General features: G+C 38.9%; 1 long non-coding RNA gene across 1 annotated transcript; it reads right to left on the reverse strand.

The window, feature by feature from the left end:
* Positions 1-4,057: 4,057 nt before the first annotated feature.
* LOC307133881 lies at positions 4,058-7,139 on the reverse strand. The gene is made up of 3 exons (XR_013817498.1): positions 7,049-7,139; positions 4,801-5,400; positions 4,058-4,704 (listed from the first exon to the last, which is right to left on the reverse strand). It is a non-coding gene; the product is annotated as an uncharacterized lncRNA (long non-coding RNA).
* Between the last annotated feature and the right edge of the window lie 1,280 nt (positions 7,140-8,419).

Consider the following 8,419-nt stretch of genomic DNA (forward strand, 5'->3'; position numbering starts at 1 on the left):
TGACAAGAACACTGTGGCGGTCAGTGCACATTGATCCAGATATATCCTAATTTAGAACAGTTAAAGTAACGGGTTTTGGGTCAAAAATCACAGCTCATCATTCCAGATAATTTACCTCAAGCACGTAACAATGGAGAAGCATTTCCATTGGCTGCAGTCTGCCGGTATTGGCCAATCAGAAAAGTTGACATTGTGCAGCCTTTATCACAAAATATTCTGCTACTTCTTTATTATTATTCATTACATTACGTGTATATGTGGCTATTATATTGTAGAATATTGAGTTGCTAAAATATACAAATCCTTTTAATTAAAAATAAAATAAAATGGAACCTTTTTTTTTTTTTTTTTAGCTGGAACTCCGTCCTCCCTCGAAACCCCTTTTCCACCCCTGCGTGTACTACCACCGCTTTGGAAGAAGCCATGAAGCGGAGGGGCATTAGAATGTGACACCTTCATATTTTGTTTAGTAAACGCCATACAGAACATTTGTTTATGTTTAGGTACTAGAGACATGACTTAGTGAGCCATTGCAGATGTAAGTGTGGATGCTATCTCTTGGTAGTTCTTAGCATGTGTAAAGATTACAGCATATCTGCATACATCTGAACATCAACATTTTGACATGCCTCTGGCAGATCATTTATATACAGTGTAAACACGATTGGACCAAGTGTGGAGCCTTGGGGGACCCCTACTGGACATTCACAGAATGGGGACTTTGAATCATTAACACAAACACGTTGCTTTCTACTGGATAGGTATGATTTTATAGCCTGGATGCCAGCCGAATTTAGCCCCGCCCACAATTTTTTTTGCTCGGGCAATTCGGTCTGGACTCGCTCCATAGAGGAGTAATTATGCCCGAACAGAAACTGTTTGGACCAATGAAATTGTCAGGGCGGGCTTGAGACGATGATGGACAGATGATCAACAGTAACGTAATCATCCACATCATCGAAGGCTCTTGGGTTGAATTTGCTCTTATCCTAAACGGAGAACTTGTTCGTATATGCATTCACCTTCACTATTTCTCTCAGAAACGATGATCGTGTTGGTAAGTACTCTGTGTATCCTTAAATTATTTTATTACTGGCAAAGATCGTTTACACTCATATTTTTCTTGTAACGTTACTTAATCCAGCGTGCGTGCAGACAGGGTTTCCAAGTGTTTTTGCAATGTCGCGCACAATTGCTACTCAAAACTATAGCCCAAAACAATAACTTTCCCAGGTGTTCTCCGGAAAAAAATGGCGTTTGGTTGGCAAAATATGTTATTTTGGCAAGGTTGCCTGCTAAAATTCGCATTCCTGGGTTTATATAATCACATAATTGGGGTCGCTTCAACCCGCGGACATGGAGAAAAACACGGACTTGGCAACACAGTGCAGTTGAGTTCTGTTGACATTTGACAACTAACGTTACGCGTCGCTCCGTTGCTCTGATTGGTTGTGGGTCTATCCAATTGAGGTCTTTCCTGGCTCGGTTGAAACACGCCCCATAATCAAAGCTCAATGGAGCGGTACCAGACTACCACGCCAGGCTAATGATTTTATCCAGTTAAGAGCTTGTTCAGAGAAATTGAAATATGTTAATTTAGATAAAAGAACTTTGTAATTAACAGTATCGAAAGCTCGATTTAGATCTATAAAGACAGCACCAACATAAGAACTCTTATCTAGATAGCCTTTAACCTTTCCCAGAAACACACAGTTGAACCCTGAACCCAAATCCCATAGGGTGGAATAAATTATTGCTTGTATTGAGATGTTGAATCAGTTTAGCCACCCATTTTTCGACTATACCAGGGCCATCTTTCAAGCTGATGGCACAATGGATTGTCTTAAAGGGGTCATGAACTGGCTTTTTTATTTTTTTTATACTGTTATCTGAGGTCAACTTATGACGTTTGGGTGGTTTTTACATTAAAAAACATCATAATGAATAAGTAATAGGCTATTTTCTGCCTTGGTTTTGAGGCTCTCTGAAAAACACTCGGATTTGATGGGCGTGCCGCACTGAACACTTGGAAGTAAACGCCCACGGCTAGGATTGGATAAGATTTGCATATTTAATGAGCTTCAGTCAGTCCATATGGGTATCTTCTGGGGAAATGCTCAGAGGACTCGCAAAATATCAAACAAACACAATGATTAAATCACACACACTCTCGCGGACACGGACACACACACACTGGAAGTTTTCAGCTCTGAAACTTACAGGTTATTCTTATATTACCATGACCTTTTATATATCAAAAGCTCAAGGGAAAGTTGATTTCTCAGTTCAACACCCCTTTAAGGACTGATTAATGAAATATGTCATGGGCTGTATGAATGGGTCTCTTTGTGCCTTTTTAGAAAATTAGTATCAAGGCCATAGATATCCATGGCCTTAGAATTTTTTAAGCCACTGATGCTACTTCTGTTTCAGTTATTTGTTGTAAATAGAAATCGGCTGTGCATAATTAATGGAGCAAATAGAATAGCTAGGTGAATTAAAAAGTTGAGTTGTTTCATAAACAGAGTTCTGTAGATATGATGGTTGGATCTGTAACTAATTCAGTGTTAATTTTCAACTTTTTCTGCCAATCAGCTTGTTGATGGTTTGCCATATCTTCCTCCCATTTCCTCTTGCCTCTTCAATAGTATTGATGAAGAAGTTGGCTTTAGTTTATCTTTTTTTACTTTATTACTTAATGAGGTACATTTTTGTCGGTCTGTTGAAAGACCTGATTTTAAAGATTGTTTCAATAATTGATCTCTTTCCTTCATAAGTATCCTACACTCTTCATTTAGCCAGGGCAATGTGTTTTTCTTCGACTGCCTAGTGAATCGACGCACCCAGGGCACGGTTGCCACACATAGACTGTAAATAAATATGAACGTAGTGTCCGTGACATCACCCATAGGTTTCTGAAGCCTAAAGTGCGGCCGTTGCCATCTTGACAGCATGTCACTCCCGGATAACTGAAAAGGGGCTAAAGATGAGCTAACAGGTGGAGTGGGTGGAGCTAACGGACAGCAGACAAACAGCAGGGGCAATCCACCTGTCACTCGAAGTGGCCACGCCCTTAATTATGCAGAACTTTAATGCTTTATATAATGTAAACGAATGAGTTATAAAAAAATTCACCCCCCTCACAGTTGTCATGAAGGGCAAAATTAGCCGTATAGACCAAAACCACAATTTGTACCAGACTGTAAACATGTAAATCCTGCATACTTTGGCCTTGAGAATGATTTAGGTCAATCTTGAAGCTCATAGGAATAGTTTCCCAAAAACGAATAAAAAGTTCTGTCCTGAAACTCTAGATGGCGCAGGCTGATAGCTCCTTAAAGGTGCAGTAAGCGTATTTTCTGAGAAACGCTGTTGAAAGTGGATCGGACCGAGCACTAAAGCACACGTGTAGCCAATCGGCGTGTCCACTCATGAGGGGGGAGGTGCTTGTGCGCCATAGCGTGTTTGTGAAGTTGGGGGTGGCGCTATCAAGATTGGGGTGTGATCCTTTTGGGTAGGGGCGTGTTTGTTTTGGTGATTTCAAATATCAACAGTGTTTCTCAAAAATCGCTTACTGCACCTTTAACTCAATCTGCTTGCAATCACATCATTCTCTTTAGAGCACATCTGATTGGTTCCTGCTGTATCAGTAGCCAATGAGCTGTCATGCTCAACCTTCAAATGCTTTGTTAGCATTTGCTGTAGTTGCAGCGCGATTTTAGAAACCCTCCACCTTTGCCAGCTCCACCTGTATTAACTGAAATCATAAAGAATTAGATTAAATCTGACATTTTTGGTAACGTTACATGTCAAATTACACAGAAAACGTGTGATTTCGAGTAAAATGTTTCACTTTGTTAAACTTTGATAATCAAGTAGTCTAGCAGGAGAAATGGGTTCCCGTGTATCCGCTAGGCAGTTTTTTGTAACCTGTTTTTTTGAGACCCTAATGGTTTCTTGTTAAGAATTTTTGCCGTTGCCGAGGTCAACTAATGTCCCATGGGGTTCGTTTGGCGGCCATCTTAACTCCTAAACCACACAACATACAGAGACAAATGAACCCACTTGCTAATATAATTCGGACACCAGGAATCAAATGGAAAGGTCATTGACATGGTACAACCACTCTATTGGTGAAAAACAGGCAAATAACACATTTAGGCTCATTATGATGTAACTTTTGCTATTTGTGTTGAAAATTTAGCCGTATAAATCTAATTTATTCTGTTATAACAATTGCAAGGTTATTAAATTGATCACTATTAAATGGATCAATGATCATCATGTTTGTTTATCATCAATCTCCACCTCATCCTCTTCCCCCTCTCCATCATCATCAGCAAACAGGTCAATGAGAGATGGGGCCAGAATTGGTCCACAAGACCAGACAGGCTCCAAAATCCCTCCGTCCGTCTTCTCCCACCCCTGACCCTCGTCATAGGGTTTAGGCCTCCGGAAGATCGGCTCAGCTGCCCGCTTGCCCGCTGGATGTGAGGGATGAGTGAGTCTTGGCAGTGGGGCAGGCGAGCAAAATCGACTCTCGACTTAATGCTGAGGGTCTCGTCTTCTCCCACAATCTTCTTGAGCATCTTGCTCCTGACCGGCTTGACTGATGTCTCACATGCTTGACTGTACATCACACACGTGAAGACCTCCAGCTGCTCCTGCACTTCCAACTTCACCTTCCACTCATCGCACAGCTGACTGGAGGAAGATTGTTGGGATAATTGCTAAGTTTGCTCTCTCCAAATATTATATTCAATACATTCAAATTCAACTGTCTAAAATTCATCCACCAACCTGAAACCCTTTTGAAATTTGGGGTTCTTCTGGAGCTTTTTGAGCGGTGTCACCTTGCCCTTGCCTTTGAAGGTGCTGGTACAGTCCTCACCACTAAACACACAGTAGCCGAGCAGCTGCTGCAGTACGGCTGCCCAAGAGGAGTGGCCAGCTCTGGGACATTGACCAGCTGACGGTGACGGCCCATGCCAGTGTCGAGGTAGATGACGAGGTTGATGGTGTCAGCGTGATGCAGGATGAAGGATGAAGAAGATGTCGGTGTCCAGGGTCCTCACTACTGCCGACTTGAATCCCAGCTTGACGGCATGATGCAGGCGGAGCACAACCGGCTGTCTATCTCCTCCTGGTCTGACTGGAGGGCATGGATCTCAATAAACTCAACCTGAAATGGCAGAAAACACCCCAATGCACGGTAGCTTATATTCTTGGCAAACAATCTGCTAACACAAGACCTCACTGAAGTTTCCTAGGTATGGATCAATCAACTTCTCCATCCGACGACATTAGCTGATGAGCTGTTCCCTCCACAATGAGAGCAGCCGCCTCGCACTTCTCCAGTTGGGATGCTTCCTCCTTACTCCCCCAGACCTTGAGCATCAACTGATAAACGACAGAAAGCGAGTTTAATTGTATCGATAAGAGCAGGGGTTTGGCCCTGAGTGAGAGATATTAATACTATTAACCCTATAAAGCCTATTGTATAATATTTGATATGTAAATTTCTAAGGCCTCTTTGATCATGATAAACATAATCAAAACTTTGCTGAAAAAACATCTGCACACAATCTAATGTTGTCTGATTGATAGTTTGATTATCCATACATAATATTTTAGGAAACCCATGTTAAAATGTCAGTATCAAATATGATCCATCAGGCTTTTGAGTTTATTTGTTCATCTCTCAGTCATCAAAAACTACAGAGCTTAGATCGTGAAAGCATTTCAATATAATCTTACTAAGACATTATTGGGGAATATAGAGTGACAACTGATATTTATATGCATTTTAAGTCTATTATAAAGATCTCACTGACTGACATTACAAGCTATCAGAATTTCATCTTACGTTTTGACAATATAAATATCAGCAGGTGCACAAAATTACGCATTTTTGCTTAGTTTGAGCTTCTGAATAAAATTAAGGTGTTTTTTTCCCCTCTTTGAAAATGTTAATCATAGTATAATAATATCATAGTATATGCGCCATAAAAGCCTGAAGTATGAAACTCAACTAAACACACACACATAAACTTACATTTTAATACCATGAAAAAAAAGTTAAAATAATAAGAACTAAAAAAAATTCACCATTAAACTAATACAAAGAAACATTATTTAAATTTTTTTTTTTATTCATATGCAATAATATAGAAAAATATAGTAAAAAAAAAAATAAAATAAATAAAAGTATTTAGCAACACATTTTGATGCATGCAGAGTAAGGTGACCAGATTTCTGAAATGGAAACTTGGACATTCTCATTTCAGAAATCTCATTTGTTATTAGGCCTGTCTATTAATTAAAAACAGGGACAATATATTTTTGAATGTTTTTTGTTGTCGTTGTGGGCTGGGCTCCCTATATTATTATTAACATTAATAATTATTATGATTTAGTTTTGTTATTATTACGATTTTTGGTCTGGTTTTAATACAATTCACTGCACCCGCAAAAACAAAACAAAAAAACAATCAAACAATGAAAACAGTTCATAGTAAAACCACCACTGTAAATCACAAGCCGTTCAAAACAATATTAGAACATGATTTAACAAAAACACATTACACAAATAAAACAACATAAATATGGAATAAAACTATTTAACAAATATAATTGTATTTAATACTTTCATTTTCACAAGTTTATACTGTATAAATTACTTTTTTTCTTTTACTTCAAATGTTTTGTTACGTTTGTGCTTGAAATAACTGTTACTATCTTTAATTGGTCTTGTTATTTTGCATTTTAGGCTTATTTTAAGCATGAATTTAAGTATGTGTGTATTCTGCACATGTATTTTTTGTGAGCTAGGGTAAGGTGTAATTATATATTTATATATATATATATATATATATATATATATATATATATATATAGATAGATAGGCTAGTTAAGATGTGTGGTAATCACTGCTTTGTGACTGGAACTTTTGGGGACAAAACAATCCCGCACCCCGTTGAGGATCTGTTATAGAGCACATGCAAACAGTATTACTTTAATTTAACATGAATAGTAAGTATGTTACTACCTTGAAAGTGATAACGATGTTTCTTAGATATTTGACGATAATGGCGCTCTGCTTTCGGTGACGTTCATCATGAAGCTGCGTGCGCGCGACCAAGTAGAGTCAGCGCAGCTCACAGCGCCATCTGCTGGTGAAAGAATCACAACATGATGCCCCAGCAGCTGCTGTATGTTGGGCTTTTTTGCAATGTATATGCCGGTTGTTTTGAACGAGCTGTAAAAAACGGGGACATTTCCGGAAAACGTCCGCCTGTTAATTGTAGAGATATCTAGCATTTCTGAGTGATGATGATGCAGAGGAATCACTGAATCAAAGTTTTGAACTGATTCAATGAAACAGATTCAGACTTTTTATTAAAGAAAACGTCCAAATTAAGTTCATAACTATTCAATAAATGTGTTAGATCGATGCGCGGTCACGTGCTCTGCTCATATGAATGATTTGAGTTTTAGTTGCTATGGCGACGCATGTTATGAACATTGTTATGAATTGATTCTGACTCATATGCAGCCGCACTGATCGCGATCTGTTGTTGAGAGAGACGAGGCGAATTCAAAAACTTTTGCAGAATATTTTCTGTGCTGACTGAGATTTTGAAGCTGTTCGGACGATTCCTGAGACAAGAGTTTTATTCTGGAAGAACAACGCAGGAGATATCCTTTACACAGTTATATTTTTGAGTTTTAGTTCTTACTATTTCTATAGTGCTATCTTATTGTTCTTTTCTTATTTTAGGAGTTTCAAATTTTATTTCTTTTTATTTTTCTGGGAGGAGTATTTTTGAGGAGAGTTTATTGTATTGTATTGTATTGTATTGTATTGTGTTGTGTTGTGTTGTGTTTTGTGTTTTGTATTGTTTTTATTCCAGATTGGAGGAGGATGTCGATGCCGAATATGATGGGTGAAACAGGAGGTGAGTGCTTTAGGTGTTTCACTTGTTTATGGGATGTTATGTTACTGAAATATTCCAGCCTCTCCAAATCCAGGAGAGCCACTTTCTCTCAGACGGCTGGTCAGGTGGTTTGGAGACCCTGTTCTGTTCTGATGACCGACCCAGACACAGATGCAGGAGCTTCCTACACATTTAGCACTTCTGTCTTCTGAGTTTTGTGTTTCTGTGTCCACAGGTCAGACGGACAGGAAGAGGGAGTGGCAGAGCGGCAGCCGGGAGTGCCAGGACGATGGACGTCCATCCACTCCATCTAAACTCTTTCGCAGAGGTCAGAATAGGCTTTTATTGAAGAAGTTATTGCTCAGTTATCAAATAATGTGTCATTGAAAATAGAAAGTTGAAAAATAAATAAATAAAGTAACAATTTGATGTGACCACTGACATTGATTATTTATATGATAAGAAATATCTTCACCAAGCAT

This window comes from Gobio gobio (genome assembly GCF_949357685.1).
Source record: "Gobio gobio genome assembly, chromosome: 11".
Classification (NCBI taxonomy): Eukaryota; Metazoa; Chordata; class Actinopteri; order Cypriniformes; family Gobionidae; genus Gobio; species Gobio gobio.